This window comes from Pogoniulus pusillus, chromosome 26 (assembly GCF_015220805.1).
Source record: "Pogoniulus pusillus isolate bPogPus1 chromosome 26, bPogPus1.pri, whole genome shotgun sequence".
NCBI classification, from domain to species: Eukaryota; Metazoa; Chordata; class Aves; order Piciformes; family Lybiidae; genus Pogoniulus; species Pogoniulus pusillus.
The window spans coordinates 4,147,933-4,160,896 of NC_087289.1; the positions used below are offsets into that span (position 1 = coordinate 4,147,933).

The following is a 12,964-nucleotide window of genomic DNA, read 5'->3' on the forward strand; positions in this document are numbered from 1 at the left end:
CACTGCTGGCTCATGTTCAGGCGGGTATCAATCAGCACCCCCAGATCCCTTTCTGTTTGGCTACTCTTCAGCCACTCCGACCCCAGCCTGTATCTCTGCATGGGGTTGTTGTGGTCAAAGTGCAGCACCTGGCACTTGGAGCTATTGAACACCATCCCATTCTACCTCTGTGCTTCATAGCAGCTGTGGAGTGGGTTTAGCAAACTATCAGGAGGCCTGTGATGCTCTGGCAGAAGCCACGTCTCTGTTAAGAACAACAAAGTTGGCAACTCCAACTACCAGGAAACAAAAGAACTTCCCAGATTGAACTGAACCAAGAAACAAGCAAGAAGGTAATGAGATTTTGCACAGAATTTCATGGAGCTTTCCCTGAAACACCTTCTATGTGCAAGATAATATATCTTCAGGTATATGTGCAAGTTGTGAAATACAGGTCATGGCAACAGCTCGGTGTAAAAATAGCTGCTTTTAATAGATAACATAATCCAGTATAAAGCTTGGACAGAAACCCCCAAAACTCTCCCAGCACTTGGATGCTGCTGCTACCCAAACTGACAGCAAGAATATGATTTTCCCAAATCCCCCATGTGTTTCTTCAAGAGTTGCCAAATGCATTTAAGTCCCTGAAGTGAGGAGAACGTGTTGGAGCCCTTAGGACAATGGGAGACTTGTCAGTGTCTGGCATACAAGGCCTGAAAACCTTGTGGGTGCTCTGAGTTCCTTTCAAAGGGTGGTTTCTTATTTTGGGAAGAAACCCTCCCGAGTGAAATGCAAATCCTAAAGACTTTGGAAGGGCACTGGTCAGGGACCACAGGCTATCAACACTGGCCAATGTGAAGAATGACAGAAATCTGAATTTAGTGAGTCAAAGCAAGGCAAAAACTACATTTCTGTGCTCCTCTCTACACAAGAGCAGGAATTTTATCATCTTTTGAGAGGCCAGGGTTTCTTAATAGGCTTGAACTGAATTATCCCCTGGAGCGACACCAATTTTTCTGTCTAGAGTCAGACTCTAATTGGAAATAAATGCAAGCTGCTGAGTAAGTCCAGGCCTAAAGATATCACCTAGCAGGTACAGCAATTATTTTTAGATGCAAAGACATCCCTATTCTTTTCATTCAGATGACCTGGATGCTTGCTTCAGTTTCTGGCTGGGAGAAGCAAGTTTAAGCCACCCGCTGAGATAACAGTGACAAAGAAGGAATGGGTACAAAAATGGACAGCAGAGACTACATAAGAAGAATCCAGACAAGGCAGGGCACAGAAAAGAGACCTTCCCAAAGAAATTAGGAGATGTGAGAGAAGTGAAAACCCATCTGCTTCTAGCTGGAGACTGATTTTCCACCTTGAGAACCCATCCACGGTCTTCCTCCACTATAAGCTGATCTCATCCACAGAATGATCGAGAAGATGACTTATATCAGCCCCTTTGCATCTCCAGCCACCTCTCAAGGTGATTCTGCTGAAACTCAGCTCAGAATAAAACTGGGAGAAAAAGGATGATACATTATTCCTTCTAACCTTACAAACTGATGCTTGCACTACAGATCAGATCTTTCCTCTAACAATGTGTGAAAAGTAAGCCAAAAGCTTTGGGCTACTCTTCTGTTCAAGACACAGTGGTGGGGCTGTTGGGCAGAAGATTCCTTGTAACACGTTTGCCTGCCTCCTTGGTCTAACCTCCCGGCACTGTTCTTTTGCTCTCTAACTAGAAAAAATAAGGCTCCTTGTGGACAAAAAGAAGTTTTCTTATTTTGGGCAGACAACATGGAGACTTGAATATAGAGACCTCAGATTGCAGTATCACTGGAATGCAAGCAAGAATGCCTGGGGCCGAGGGCTGCCATCAGGAGCAGAGGGCATGTCTGAGTAGGTGGTAACTCTGGTGTTGGCAGGGTTAGTCAAGGATGTCCAGGGTAGGAAACCTGCACTCTAGTAATTTCTCTCCCTTTCACTACCACGAGAAATTCTGGATTAGTTTGGAATACAAAGGACACTGGTCTTAGCTGTCAGGAAGGTTTATGTCAGAGCAGAGCAGACCTAAAATCAAGATGACAGTTGGCATTTCTTTACCAAGGCTTTTACATCACTTGAGGAGGCTGCCCTGGATGTTATTTAAAGTTGAAAAGCACAGCCCCTGAACACTGTGCTAGTCAACTAACTGTCAGTCCCTCATACATACTAACCAGATTACTCTCAAGTTCATGAAAGCAACACCAAAGGCTTTTAGCCAAACACTACATTTACGAGAAGAAACAACGACTGAGAAAAACCAGCAAGGCCCAAACGTGAAAGCAGCTTTTGAAGAGAAGAGATTCACTTGGGCATGCACAGCAGTAAAACTCTACAGTCTTGTGACAGTGCTTCAGAATCAACAAGCCAAGCGGAGCAGCAAAGGAAGGAGAAACCAACTTGTCCAAGCTCCCTGCTTTCCTAGTGACACAGTTACATAAGAAATGTGCATTTATATAAACACACTGAATGTATAATAGAGCTTATGTAACAGGGCCATTCTCCAGCCGACAGCATCCTCTCAGCGTATGGCCCCTCTGGCTGAAACCACAGTGGTTGCAGGACACAGAGGAAAAACAGCACTTCCCCAGGATCTTTCTGTTCTCCAACGTTTCCACTCCGTTATGTGGATTGCCTTGCCCTAACAGTGGCAAACGCCACGCTCCGGTGCTTCGCGCAGCCATTCTAGAGGTCTGAGATCACCTGCACCAATGCCTGCTTCTCATTAACTGCTGAATTACTCACAGTCACTGAATGGCAGGGGCTGGAAGGGACCTCAAAAGATCATAGGCTGGATGTTAGGAGGAAGTTCTTCACAGAGAGAGTGATTTGCCATTGGAATGGGCTGCCCAGGGAGGTGGTGGAGTCACCATCCCTGGAGGTGTTCAAGCAAAGCCTGGATGAGGCACTTAGTGCCATGGTCTAGTTGACTGGATAGGGCTGGGGGATAGGTTGGCCTGGATGATCTTGGAGGTCTCTTCCAACCTGGTTGATTCTATGATCATCTAGTCCAACCCCCTTGCCAGAGCAGGATCACCTATACCAGATCACACAGGAACGTGTCTGGGTGGGTTTTGAATATCTCCAGAGAGGGAGGCTCCACAACCTCCCTGAGCAGCCTGTTCCAGTGTTCAATGCTCATCTGTATTCTAATACAGGTTACTTCCAGCTTTTCCTTCTGAAGAGCAGAAATTCCCCTTATCCCAACAAGAACATCTGAACACCCCAAAGTAATCTGACTCTTGCCTTTTGCCAAGCAGCTCATGCAAAGTAAAACTGGCATAGCTCACATCTTTCCATAGCTGTTGATTTAATGGATCTACTGAGAACAGAAGGGCCATTCTGCATCAGGCTCTAACCATGAGCTAAGTTCAGATGCAAAGCGACATCACAGCCTGGTAAGAACACATGGTTCATGTCCCTGATCATCCTAGCTAATGCAGGGGACATGGAGAAGGGCAGGTGGTCTCCTAAGGAAAAACATCTTGTTGGTGTCACACTACCCTACTGTGCCTCACTGCATGCACTGCCACACCAGTGCGAGGACAGAGGGACAGGGAGGGGCAGTGAAGGGTGGGGACCAAGGAGGCGATCTAGGACTTTGAGTCATCCTCTTTTCCTGGGTTTGCTACTGGGTGGCACAGCTCAACTCTGCCCTACCTGTAAGTTTTCCTATGGAAAAGTTAACGTTGGCTCTTTCTCATGCAGTGAGAGTCCAGTGAGCATCTTCCTACCAGTTCTGCAAGGGCAGCTGAGGCGTCTTGCTGGAAATCTGGCCCCAGAGAGAAGCAGCAGTGGAAACCAGCCATTTCAGAAGCACGTTATTAAGCCATCAGACCAGTAGCTACAGGATCCCCATGGAAAAGTTGATCCAGGCACTTTGTATAATTACTTGAGCCCTCCCAGAGTCATTCATTCCCCTTTGCGGTTGGCAGGGAAAGTCAATAGCTTCTGGAGCTGCAAAGTCATAGGGTGTTTTGAGAAGCCAGGTCCTGTAGGTGAAGACTTTTCTCTTTGCAAAATCTTTGCTTCAGTACACTGTTCAGCAGCCATCCAGGCTTTCTGCAGAGCCAGTGCAGTAAGTTCAAGTGAGCATGGCACACAGGCAAGTTTAAGCTTTCCATTTGCTCTACCTACATATGTTTTAACACTCAGAGTTTCAGATGAAGAGGTATAAAAATAGTTTCATTGTGCATATTGCCTGCTGGACTCCACCGCTGGGAAGGAACTGGAGTTTAAATGTTATTAAAGTTGCACATGTTTCCAGGAGGTTGCTAATTATCCTGAGTGTTTTATACAGCATTTTTGGCTCCAGGGTCCTTCTGTACTTTTCTGAAAGAAACTCAACACAAAAACTACTTCAGCTGAGATCTGGAAGGCGTGACTGAAAGCGAGGCACTCGCTCCAGAGTTCACCTGACCCCTTGTTGGAACTGGGCTTTGGGAAAGCGCTTTGAGATCAGCTGGGGAGAAAATACTGCTTGGATACCAAAGACTTGTCTTTCCAATTTAATTCTCCTGCTTCCAAGCACATTTAAACTCCACTCTTTGCCTAGCATTCCTAGGTGTCCTAAAGGAATTCCGTAGGATGTGGAAGAGCCTCCAGCTAGAGACAGAGCTGGTGTGCTAGAAGATGATGGTCTTGTTCCTGGACAGATAGGTGGCCTCATGGTTGGGTGTATTACACTAAGTTTGCTCAAATGAGTCCAAGATGTTTATCAGTCCATAACCCTTCATTCCACTGCTCTGACATCTTAGCAATTCACTAATTTTATCAGCAGTTATTTTTCCTTTGCTGCTAGTAACAGATTACAGATAAGCATCGAGTACTATCGTATGTAACAGCTCTACCACATCAGAAAGCTATTTCAGCCATGCTCTTTCACAGTTGGGACAGTTTTACAGTTTGGGACAGCTGTACTGTCCCAAAGACATGGTTAGAGGACAGATGGTTTATCTCAGTCTGCCTGGTTGCCATCATGGGGAGTTCCAAGCAGAATCCATCCATGAGCTGTGAGGTTTAATGGCATTTCAGGGCTTGTATAATGTGTAGTTGTTACTCCACAGGTTTATATGAAGTGAATGTTTCTGTCTATGAAAGGCTTTCCAGAAAGATTTAACAATTGCTTTTGCCTACTGCAGGATAAAAAAAGTTAATCACTGACAAGCTCCTGAAAAGCAGCAAGAAGCTCACTCTGGTTACTATTGTGTAGGTGATACTTGCATTTAGGCATACCTGAGTGACAGCATTTTCAAAGCTACTGGGTTAAGCCTACTTCTGCCAAAAATAAAGGGCTCAAAATCACCAGGCAGAGATGATCTTAGGGCTGGAAACATGGGGAAATCTTGAAGACTAACTATCCCCCAAATGACAAAACCACAGCACTAAAGACAGCACATGCCCCATGCCAGACCTTCCACAAACAGCACCAAGAGATAGAAAAGATCCCTGGGGGAAGAAACTGGGAGCATCTGCAACAGCTGGTACAGCATGAGTGGAACTGCTGAAACCAGTCTAAGGTAGCTTTATGCATCTGTAACTCATTTCTGTATGCTGCAACTTGTATAAACCTTTTTAATTATTCAACATCTCTTAGATTCTACATCTATTTGCTGTAACCTTAACTCACTTTGAATTAATGGTGATGATATTACATTAAGCACTTACAGAGGAGTACCAGGACCTTCTAGTGATGCCTTCTGTCAATAGTACACTGCTGTAGAGAATATACTTAGCCCAAGCTGCTCTGGCTAGCCTAGATGGTAAGGTGCAGAAGAGAAGGTAGGAGAAGCTCCCAGGACTGTGGCCATGCAGTCAGCTAAACCCCTGAAGGCACTCCATGCAAGTTTCAATGAACAAATGATTAATATTGACTCACATCTCAGGGAGGTAAAACTAAGGCACACTGAATCAACTCAAGCTGAGCAAATAACAGATATAAAGCAGCAAGGGCTGTGGCATGGACATAGGACTGTGTTTAAATAGCTTAGCCCCAGCTACTTTAAGTTACCCAGATTTCTCATTTCCTTCCTCCAGCTTTAGGAGACTATCCACACCTTTGGCACACACATCTGCTGGATTATGGATCTAGGAGCTAAGGGAAACACCAAGAAGAAGGACTGTCAGGCACCTGAATGCACATTCATGATGGGCAGAAGGAGGAAAAAGCCATTTCCCAGCTGGCTCCCAAAACCTAAACATTACAGAGCACACAAGATGACTCAGTCACCAGGAAAACATCTTGGAGGAACACGAACAGAAAACCTAAGGGTGGAACGCAGCACTAGCAGACATCCCAAACAGATGTTTCACTGCAGGGCGCAGGGTAGCTCATATGTACCCTATATGGGGTAAAAGCAGCACCACACAGCCACTTTTCCATGCCAAGACCTCCTTCCCACAAAGCACACCAGGAGTTCCTTCTTTTGGAAGACTTCCCTTCCTACAAGTGCTGCCTTTTGGCACATAAAGCTGACTTACCAGCTACAGGTGCGCCTGAGCTTTGTAACGCTAGCTCAGACGTGCAAGACGAACCCAACACACAATGTAAGAGTGACCATTTTTAAAGTCTTGAGCAAATATTGCAGAGGGTAGAGCAGTGTCTCTATATTTTCATATGCCAGGATACTTTCCAAAGTAGCCTGTGCTTTAGATCCCATTCACTTCTTAAAGGAAGGAACAGAAGGGTTTTTTTTTCACTGAAACCTACTGGAAAAGAAATCTATCGTCAGAAAGGGGCAGCTGCACCTTGCAGATATGCACAGCTGAAGATCTTTTATGTAAGACTCCCCCTGACTGTGCAGAGAGCTGTTAAGATGTCAGATCATGGTTTGTTGCTCTCAGGGAGGCTGCTGCAGCACTCAGTCAGAACAAGTTTACGTCTTGGAGGAATTAATTTGTCTGAATAATGTCATCCTGGTTAAACAAAATGCTAGGGAAAATATTGCAGTGTTCTGGTGCACCTCCCTGAACTGATGCCTATATATGGGGATTAGCCAGCATGAAAGGGATCCTGCTGAGTCAAACTGGATTATAGCAGTATTATTTGACAGAGACAGAAGAAAAAGGGAGGGAGGAGCTAGGGAAACCTCACAAAAATATCAGCTATTTGACATGTTAAAGCAAACAATATAGATGTGAAAATGCTGCCTGCTTACAGGAGGGCATTAGAGCCAGGTCAGCTGGCAGCAGCAATCAAAAAAAGGTTTTTGACCCCTTTTAGCCCTACAGGCAATTGAGCTCCCAGAGAGCAAAGTGGATTCCAATCCTTTCCCATGCATCAGGAGATACACTGGTTGTGTTTCCACCAGGCACCAGCATCATGGCAGCACCACGGTGGTTGTGATGCTTCACACATGGGGAGGATGTATTGGAGAGCCACGTTAGGCCTCTCAGCTGTCAAAACCCAGCATGCAATGGAGCAAAGGGGCCTGCAGAATCAGATCTCAGAGCCCTTGGGGCACTGGTGCAGAAAGGGAAAACACACAGGCTTTCAAAGTCCCTCAGGTACCTCTGTTTACATCATTAGACATTCAACCAACCATTTATGCACTGATTGTTCAGTGCTGGCCAGAGCCTTGGGGCTGGTGGCAAGTCCCAAGTGGGACCTGCCCTTGTACATCCTGTTTGCAGAGCTGGATCTGCAGCATGTTCTTAGAGCATGCCTGGAGGACTGATGGATTCTCTCTCCAGCAATCAGCTTGACCTTACAGTGATAAGCATCAATTCCTCTGCCTGTCTCTCTCTGGACCAGTAAATATTTACCTGTGCAAAGCAAAAATGCTTGCTCAGAAGAAAGCAGGAGGTGCTGGGGATCTCCTGGGATTGGAGAAGGGCAACCTTCAAAAGGGGTCAGAAGGAGGACCCAGGTAACTATAGCTTGGTCAGCCTCACCTCTGCCCCCGGAAAGATAATGGAGTGGCTTACCCTCAGCGCTGTGCTTAGCCACATCAAGGACAAGAAGGTCACTGGGAGCAGTCAGCATGGTTTCACAAAAAGGAAGTCATCTTTGACCAACCTGACAACCTTCTGTGAGAATGTAACCAGGTGAATAGATGATGGAAGAGCAGTGGATGTGCTTTACTTAGCTTTCAATAAAGCATTTGACACCGTCTCCTACAGCATCCTCACAGCTAAACTGAAGAGGTCTGGTCTGGGTGATGGAGTAGTGAGGTGGATTGGGAACTGGTTAAAGAAGTCAGAGAGTTGTGGGCAATGAGACAGAGTCTAGCTGGAGGCCTGTACCTAGTGGAGTTCCCCAGGGGTCGTTACTGAGACCAGTATCATTCAATGGATTCATCAGTGACCTGGATGAGGGCACAGAGTGCACTGTCACCAGGTTTACTGATGACAGCAAGCTGGGTGGAGTGGCTGCCACACCAGAGAGTTGTGCTGGGAGAAACTGAATGAAGTTCAACAGGGGCAAGTGTAGAGTCATGCACCTGGGAAAGAACAATCCCATATAGCAGTAGAGGTTGGGGATTGAGCTGCTGGAGAGCAGCAAAGGGGAGGAGGACTTGGGAGTCCTGGTGGATGGAAGGATGGCCATGAGCCAGCAGTGTGCTCTTGTGGCCAGGAGGAGGGCCAGTGTCATTCTGGGGTGGATTAGAAGGATTGTGGTGAGTAGGTCAAAAGAAGTTCTCCTTCCCCTCTACTCTGCCCTGGTGAGGCCTCATCTGGAGTCTTGTGTCCAGTTCTGGGCCCCCCAGCTCAAGAAGGACAGGGCGCTGCTTGAGAGAGTCCAGTGCAGAGCCACAAAAATGATTAAGGAAGTTGAACATCTTCCTGATGAGGAGAGCCTGAGAGAGCTGGGGCTTGAGCTTAGAGAGGAGATGACTAAGGGGTGACCTCATTCATGCTTATAAATGTGTAAGGGGTGAGTACCAGGAGGATGGAGCCAGCCTCTTTTCAGTGATGGCCAGTGACAGGGCAAGGAGCAATGGGCTGAAGGTGAGGCAGAGGAGGTTCCATGTGAACCTGAGGAGGAATTTTTTGATTGTGAGGGTGACAGAGCACTGGAACAGGCTGCCCAGGGAGGTTGTGGAGCCTCTCTCTCTCTGGAGATATTCAAGAACTGTCTGGATGCATCTGAGTGTGATCTGCTCTAAGTGATCTGCTATGGCAGGGGGGCTGGAGCAGATGATCTTTTGAGGTCCCTTCCAGCCCCTGACATTCTATGATTCTATGCCTACGCCAACCCTTCACATTCTGCAGTGCAGGGGATGAAGCCTGGGGGCTGCCTTTCAGTTCTTGCTTTGAAATCGGCCCTAAATTCCTGCAACTCAGGTCAGTGGTCTGAACAGCAGGACTGTGCAAAGAGCTTGAGGGTGGGTGAAGATGACACTTTCCCCCTCCATTATTATGTCATTCATGGCCAAACCCTGCTAAAGCACAAATGAGCAGCAAAACTCACACACAAGAGGGGGTACTTTTGGGGCCAGAAAGAGATGCCATAGTAGAGAGGCAAGGCTTGTGCCTCGTCATAGTGCTTCTCTTCAGCAACGGTGGATCAAAATCCTTGTGTCTGCTCCTCCTGGGACGTGTCAGGGCCTGAGTGTGGTGGATTGTGTTAAAAGTTATGCTTTGCTAACGCTGAGCTGAAGAGTGCTGTGGCAGCAGTGGAAAAACACTCCTCCATTCTCCACTGCCCAATGCCAGAATATCAAATGCAACGCTAATGCTAGCCAGAGCTTACAAACACATGGTTCAAAGGGAAAAATCCAAATGGATCCGAGTCATGGGAGTGTACAAAAAAAATTCTCCAACCCCAAATAGAATGTATCAGTCATGTAACTTAGAAAGCCAAAATTTCCTCCCAGCTCCAGCAGGGAAACAGTTTCCAAGATTCCAGGGCGCATCTCTGTCTGGAGCTAATATAGGCATGTTCTTAATCCAAGTTTCAAGCCCAATAAAACTCATTTCTGACAATAAGAACCCCTCCTGGCCAGCCAGCCAAAGAAATCATGCCATGCCTTCTCAACCCACCTTTTCCCCACAGGTAGCACTGGAGCCCATACAGCTGCATCCCTCCACCATTACCATGCCCATCACAGTGCCCATCGCACATCTCCCAATGCACAAAGCACTTTGCCACCCCTCCTTTTACAGTGCCCATTGCACATCTCCCAATGCACAAAGCACTTCTCCACCCCCTCTTTTTGCAGTCACCAACATTGGCCATGTGCTTTTCCAAGTTGGGAGCTGGAGGAGGTTTGGTGCCTGTGGTGGAAGGAGAAGCACAGTCCTCATCCACATCTTCCCAAAGAGCATTTCCATCTTTGCCTTGTTCCTCTCTGACCCTACATATCCCAGGGCCTCAGCTGGAACTGCAACAGGAGTTCTTCCTGAGCAGCTTCTCTACTTGTATCTCCCCTGCATCTTCAAGACAAGGCAGTTTGGGGCTGGTTTTGCCTTTCAGCTGGGGAAGTTTCACAGCCTGGGTCACACAGCTCCAGGGCTGGTTTCCTAACCACATACATCTCATAAAACAGTCTGGGCATACCACACCTCCACTTTCTTTTCCTGGCTGTGACAAGGCAAATGGTCAGAACTGCCTCTTCTGGTAAAGCCAGCCCTGAACAGGAGTGAATTAGAGCATGACTAAACAACCAGGCCACGCGGGAGCCATAGGTGGAAGAAAATCTACTTTCTAGGTACTCAGCTGCTGCTTGCCTGCAACACACTGAACAAAGGTGACACCGACACTGGGGTGATTGGAAGAGAAATTATAGCTAGGGCTGGTTAAAATATTGTTCCCTGAGAGGTACCAAAGTGTTTCCAGCATCACTCCCAAGAGACATGCATATCAGACCAAGCACACGATGCGTGGCTAGATGAACTTGTTTGGGATGAACTCCACCACAAGCATCAGATCCACTCAACAGAAATCCAGCTGTCTCCAAACCAAACAAAACCCATGCTCCCTTAAAGAAACAGCAGTAAAAACCAAAACAATCCCCCCCCCCTCCCCAACTTCCTCTGTGTAAACATCAACACAAACTTCAGCATTTTAATGCATTTTGCAGAAGTAAAACCAGAATAAAAGCTTTGCTTCCAACACATAAGGAACCTATTATTACCACATTGTCTCCAGTGATTATTCAAGCAATGCATTGAAACATTCAGGGAGAAGAATGTTTGCTAAAATACTGTTATGTAACATGAGGAAAATGACTAATTCTGCCCTTGATCTCTTTGTATTTGGCTCCAAGTAAGAGTCACTAGATCTTACTCTCTGGTCAAAGCAGCAGCACACCCGAGTTCTGACCTGATTCCCCCTGAGGCTTTTACAGTGGGCAGATCCCATCCCCTGCAGCTGATGACTTATTCCAGATTTAGTGAGCATAGCTGTCTTCTGAATCAGTCCTTCAGGGCTGCTCATTTCCAAAGACAGGTGGAATAAACAGCACACATTTCTCCATGCTCCCTGCTGACGGAGGTCAGAGATGATTTACTTCCAGTTCCTCACAACTTGCCTGGAGCCTTACGCATACACCAAGCAAGGCCAACTGCATCCAGCAGTAGTAAGCTGATTCACAGGATAGGCTGGCTATGTGAATTCCTCTCCTCTCTTGATAGCAGATGCAGTAGTTACTGAAGATCTGTCCTGTGGGTACCCTTATTTCCAGTTCATTTGCATCAAGAGTACACATAAACCCCACCTATTTTTCTTACAGACACTTATTACAAGCTGCCATTTTCCTATCCTTGGGCAGGGAAATTTGGGGTTTATAAACCAGAAATAGATGTGACCCCACACAATCCACACTGGAGTGAAACCTACCCTGCAGACAGAATGAAGGTGACACTGACCCTGGAAGGTATTCTCAGAGAGCTGTACTGTTTTGTTTAAAGCTTCAGAAACACCAACTTCCCCTCCTAAATTTCATTTTCACTGGTGAGGAGAACAAGGAGAAGAAAAAAAAAAGAACTGTCTTGGGGTTGGTGTTTCCATTCAAAGCTTTCAGATTCTGTCCTTCAAAACACATGATTAAGATTTTCCTTTTGGAAGATAATTGGGCTGAAAACAGAAATTGCCAACAATCTTCAGCTGAAATAATTTCCTGTGCAACTATAAGTATGTGTCCCTAAGTCACTGGAGAGGCAGCAATAGGTTTTAGTTCTCCTGGGGATGCGTTGACCCATCAGGTGATGCATAACAGCTCTGGTATCTGCAGTCCTCATTAGGCTGAGATTGTGTTTTTATCCTTCCTATAACCTCCAAGTAGGAGCATAATGCTATGCATGATGAAATGGGCTGGACAAGTCTAGGTCTTGCTTAGCTTGGAGCTAAGAGGAAGAAGAGTTATTGAAATATTGGGGGGTTTATTTATCCAGATATTCTCAGAGGCAAAATCCAGCTCCCTGGATCTGGCCCTATAACATTCTCCCTCTTTTTCCAAAGGCTTCCTCAGGCTGAGATTCAAAGACTGTCATGATGTTGAGGTGCTGGAATGTGTCCAGAGAAGGGCAACAAGGCTGGTGAGGGGCCTGGAACACAAACCCTATGAGGAGAGGCTGAGGGAGCTGGGGGTGTGCAGCCTGCAGAAGAAGAGGCTCAGGGCAGAGCTCATTGCTGGCTACAGCTACCTGAAGGGAGGTTGTAGCCAGGTGGGGGTTGGGCTCTTCTCCCAGACAACCAGCAACAGAAGAAGGGGACACAGTCTCAAGTTGTGCTGGGGGAAGTCTAGGCTGGATGTTAGGAGGAAGTTGTTGGCAGAGAGAGTGATTGGCATTGGAATGGGCTGCCCAGGGAGGTGGTGGAGTCACCATCACTGCAGGTGTTCAAGACAAGACTAGATGAGGCACTTAGTGCCATGGTCTGGTTGACTGCATAAGGCTGGGTGCTAGGTTGGCCTGGATGATCTTGGAGGTCTCTTCCAACCTGGTTGATGCTATGAAGCTCTAACACTGTATTAACTTGTACCAGTAAGACTTACCCAATCTACCAGAG

At 46.7% G+C, this 12,964-nt stretch overlaps 1 protein-coding gene across 14 annotated transcripts in view; it reads right to left on the bottom strand.

Moving 5' to 3' along the window:
* Positions 1-12,964, bottom strand: part of LPP (LIM domain containing preferred translocation partner in lipoma) — a 371,586-nt gene that overhangs the window by 19,089 nt on the left and 339,533 nt on the right. The window lies entirely within an intron of this gene.